The sequence below is a fragment of the Antechinus flavipes genome, chromosome 2, assembly GCF_016432865.1.
Source record: "Antechinus flavipes isolate AdamAnt ecotype Samford, QLD, Australia chromosome 2, AdamAnt_v2, whole genome shotgun sequence".
NCBI lineage: Eukaryota > Metazoa > Chordata > Mammalia > Dasyuromorphia > Dasyuridae > Antechinus > Antechinus flavipes.
The window spans coordinates 337,598,692-337,603,935 of NC_067399.1; the positions used below are offsets into that span (position 1 = coordinate 337,598,692).

General features: G+C 36.3%; 1 non-coding gene across 1 annotated transcript; it reads left to right on the plus strand.

Moving 5' to 3' along the window:
• The first annotated feature begins 2,997 nt into the window (after positions 1-2,997).
• Positions 2,998-3,099, plus strand: LOC127552626 (U6 spliceosomal RNA). Its single transcript, XR_007951484.1, has one exon. It is a non-coding gene; the product is annotated as a U6 spliceosomal RNA (small nuclear RNA).
• Positions 3,100-5,244: the final 2,145 nt, after the last annotated feature.

A 5,244-nucleotide genomic window follows, 5' to 3' on the forward strand; every position in this document is an offset into this window, starting at 1 on the left:
CCCTGAAATAAGGAAGTAAAAAAAAGGAATAGCTTTTTGTGGAAGATACTATGCTTGATTTTGGACATGAAGCGTTAAGAGCTAGTGTAGTATTTCAGAGGTTTTCTTTGCTTCCACATTCTGGTTTCAGTTGGATACCTCTGTTGTGGGTTCTGTCATTATTCACTAATCTTAAAGCCTAGAAGGTTTTTTTTTTTTTTTTCTGTCACAGATTTTGCAGAAAAGTCAGAAGCTCCAAAAAACAAAATCAAACGCTGGTTATTTTAGGGAAGGAAGAGATCTCAATAGCTTTTCACCCTTTTTATCTCCCTTCCCTTATCTCTCAAGGTCTTATATAGAGTAAAGAAGGCCTGAGTTTGATTTTCATCTCTGACATTTGACTAATTTTGTGACAATGGGTAAGTCATTAGACCTCTTCCTCTATATCCTTCCTCTTGGTGATCTCATTGGCTTCTATGGATTCAATGAATATTTCATTATTGATGACTCTCAGATCTACATATTCAGTGATAATTTATCTTCTAAAGTCAAGCCCCATATTAGCAATTCCTAATAGATATTTCCATCTGCAAGATATCTTCAGCTCATTATATCTAAAACATAATTTATTTATTTTCATCCAAATCCAAGCCTCTTTCAAACTTCTCTCTGTGTCTCTTTCTCTGTCTCTGTCTGTCTCTGTCTGTCTCTGTCTCTCTCTTCTCTCTGTCTTTCTGTTTATTTGTTCCTAATTCTCTGTCTGTCTCTTTGTCCCTGTCTCTCTCTCTCTGTCTTTGTTTCTGATTGTCTCTCTCACTGTCTTTCTTTGGTTCTTGCTCTTTCTCTATCTCTCTCATCTTTCTAATCAATTAGGTTCACAACCTTTAAGTCACCATCATCTTTTAACCCCAGTCCTATATCCAGTTAGTCATAAAGTCTTTTCAATTCTACTTTCATAACAACACTCCTATTCATTCCCTCCCTTCCCTTCATTGACATGACCACCACTCTCAGTCAATTTTTCCCTGAACTGTCACAAAAGCCTCCTAATTAGTTTCCATACATCAGAATTCTCTCCTCTCTCCCAACGGCTGCCAAGGTGAAATCCCTAAATCATAGGAAGGTCTGACTATGTCACTCTCCTAAACAAAAAGTTCAGTGGTTCCATATTGCAAATAGGATAAAATGAAAACTTCTCTATTTGACACTTAAAACCCTTCATAGCAGGGCTTTTTAAATTTTTTCCATTAGTGACCCTTTTCACCCAAGAAATTTTTATGTGACCCCAAGTATACAAAATAGGCATACAAATCAAACATTTATTGATAATAAATCATAATTTCACCACCCACATATTCATTTATGAGATCCTATATGGGGTTGCAGTCTACAGTTTAAGAAGATAGGTTTTGCAGAATACTCTTCTGGGCTTAGTACACATTCCTTTGCTTTACAAATTCTATGTTTCATCCAAACAAATGTTTTTGCAGTTTCTTAAATCTGATGTTTTATCTTCTGTCTCTATTCCTTTGTACATGTAATTTCCCATGCTTGCAATTTACTCCTTTCTCCATTCTGTTTCATAGTTTTCAGAGCTCTGTTCAATTTATTATTTCTTACATGAGATCTTTTCATATGTCTCCATTTGCTGGTGCTTTTCCCTCTCTATTATTATATATATTTTTATGTTTACCAATATGTGTACATATTGTGTCCCATAACAGAATGTGAACTCCATGAAGTCAAGGACTGTTTTATTTTTTATCTTTATATCTCTACACTGAATTCAGTGCAGGTATATTGTATGTGAATAATAGATGCTTGTTGAATGAATGAATGAATAAATGACTTGGGACCTCTCTAAATCTCACTTCTTTGTTTATTTTTCATCTATAAAATGGGACAATAATTCCTAAAATATCTATCTCTCAGTGTTGTTGTGAGGCTTAGATTAGGGGATGTAGTATGCAAAATGCTCTCTAAACTTTAAAGTGCCATTTAAATATCAAGCAATGTTACTAAGCAAGTACTTTAGCATAGGAGGTAATTCCCTGAACTCTCCAGTATCTCTTGACTTGATCATGATTCACAGTCTGATTTGCTTTACTATAAATATTTCATTTCATTGAGTTGTTCCTGTCACCAAACAGAATGAGAGAATCAGGCTTGATGTGGATCCATGCAACTGAGATTCCCTCATTTACTCCTTCCTCTCTATCCCAATTCAAACTTCCAGAATCTATTGCCTGGATTTGTGCAATAGTCTCCTAAGTGATTTCTTCTGCCAAATCTCTTTGCACTTAGATCATCCTCTACCATATATCTGCCAAAATAATAAAACACAGGTATAATCATTCCCTCCCCCATTCATTAAACCCCAGGAGTTCCACATTAGTTCTGGGATCAAATACAAATTCTTCCTTTGAGAATTTAAAGCCCCTTAGAACCTGGATAAAAATTTTTTTTTCAGACATATTATACACACTATTTCACACACTGTTCTGTCTGGTCAAATTGGCCTTTGATAAAGTTAAAATGGAAAAAGTCTGAGATAGACACTCTTATTGCCCCTATTTTACAGATGAAGAAAATGAGGCTTTGAGAGAATCAAATGATTTCCCTAGCATCACATACCTAGTTAGGATTCAAACCTAGTTTCCTTGACTTTGTGTTCCATTCTATCTCCTATCACCATTCCTTTGTGTTTTTTTTTTCCCTTTCATCCTATGATATACTCTCTCTTCTGTGGTACCCCTTAATTTTCTTCAAAGCTTAGTTCAATACCACCTCCTTCTGTCTTTCTTGATCCCTTAATTACTAGTGTCTCCCATCACATTTTGCAAAATTGCCGAATTTTGTGTATATTTTGCTTGCATTTATATAAATAAATAACAAATATTGAATTTTATTAATTGCAAACTTTTTGAAGGCAGGGACTTTTTCATTTTGTCTTTGTATCATCAACTCCTTTTTGTCATACTAGCTGAAATAGAGTAAGTGCTTAATAATTACTCACTGGTACTGATTTCAGAAGCACATACACTAAAATTAGAATAATACAGAGATTCACATGGGCCCTGAGCAAGAATGAGATGAAAATTTGTAGTGTTCCTTACTTTTAGACTGAAAATAAAACAAAATTGAATTGAAAAAATAACTGTTAGTTGATTTTTAGGTCTTTCTACATAGAAAGATATGGCTGGGTATCTCTTTACTAGAACTAGCATTAGGCAATCCTTGACTGGGGGGTAAGGGGTTGAAACAAAAAGTTAGTTCAATGACCAGGAAAGTGATTTTTCACCTTTTACCTCTCTAGGATCTGGGAAAAGCAGCAGGAGAATCTTTTCTATTGTCTGATCTTTAGGGATTTATTTAGCCTACTTTTTAGAAGCCATCCTATCCCAAAGATGTTGGTATTCTTTTGGAGTTATATATTGAATCACCTGAATGAGTCTGGTGCTGTCTTGCGAGACACTGTTTATCTGAGTAGCTTATTCAGTAAAAGAAAGGGAAGGCCATATGTTGAAGCGATTCCCCTAATCAGTTCCTTGGGAGTCAGAGGGAGAGACTGAACTCAGCCTAAAGAAAAATTAAACCACCACCTGGAAGATCACTCCATTACTCTTCCTTTCTGCCCCATGTCTCTTGGGCCCTTTTATGCCATGTAAAGCCCAATTTGTTCAGATTATGATGACTGGAACCATCAAAAGTTATTCCAGGGAACTGAAGGAAAGCTCGGCCCAATCTATAATTGTTCCCTGGCAGCCTGAGGCCAGAGGCTGCTTTGCTTTAATCTACTTTGCTTTCTCCAGCTATGGGACTCTCTGTTCCAAAGCGGGAGTCTTGGTGCCTTTCCTATCCTATCAAGACAAACACACAGCTCCTGCAAGGCAGCTAATATTCTTCATCCCATCTGGGAGCATGGAAGAATTAAATCTTTTTTGCCTGCTTTGAGAATCAACTAGTCAGTAGGTCAACAAACATTTATTGAGGACCCAGACACTCTACAGCCTTTGGGTATGTTTGGATTGTATCTGGAATTTGTTCTGCTGCAACAGAAAAAGCTCCTAAAACCCACTTCTTTTCTGGGGCTTTTCTGGGCCAGTTAGCTCAGTTGGTCTCATTAGATCAAAGTCTTAGGATGGATCAACTTTTTGGGCTAGTTAGCTCTACTCAGAAAAATCAGGTTTTAGAACCAAAAACTGACTTAACCTTTAACTATCAGTAGGACATACATTTAAGCATTGTCCCACTTTTACAATTCCCTATCCCAAGGACCTCTGGATTTGATCTTGGAGGCTGATCCATGGAACATTATTTTCTCTCAGTTTATTGCTCCCACTTTTAGTTATTAAAAAATTCTTAATAGACCCATAGTGGATCTTGTGGCTAAGTATCCCCAAATGTAGTATTCTACCACCCATGTAAGCATTCAATTACCAAAGTCATATTTATTTCACCCCACAGAATAATGAATAAAATACTAACAATTCATAAAGCTACTGAATAGCTTTTGAGAGTTTTGTGTGTTTTTCATATCTGATTATGGGCTCCTATGAACTGGGACACTGAATTGGGAGTTATCAGAAGAGAACATTTTTGACTATTCTGGTGAATCAGCGGAATCATAGAAAACCCACAAGACATATAATCCCCACATAATTTATCCCACTCTCCTTACCCCCAAAGTAAATATAATCTATTGACTGATGAACAAATCATTTCTTTCCCCCTAGCCCTATCCTGCATGAGTTGGTCATTGGCTTTGCGATTCAAAAAGATGATTTTTTTCTCCAAAGAACATGATAAATTAGGACATCCTCTTATCTCTCTGAGAGATTTGGGATCTAAACTTTCAAACTTAGGGTTGTCCGCAAAAGAGTTCCCAAATCTGGGACTTCTTTCTTGGGCACATCGTTGTTTCTACCCTAAGCTTCTGTAGGAAATATCAATGCTTCTGATGTTACTAGTTCTTGAGCTGGGAAAGCATCCTGTCTAGTCTCTCATACTCAAAAAAGGGAAGTGGAAAGCAGATGAATTCTAGGAACCTGAGACCCAATAACTTCCATTTCAGGTCCTATGTAACTCATTCTCTGAACACAATTAGCTTCACAATTAACTTCTGTTGTAAAGGAAGTTATTAGCTCCTTATTCACTATAATTGAAATATATGCTGCAGCATTTTAATCTGTCTTTTTAAGGTAGAAAGGAAGATTTGGGGAACATAGTCTGATGATTTTTAGATTTTACTGATGATAGATAATT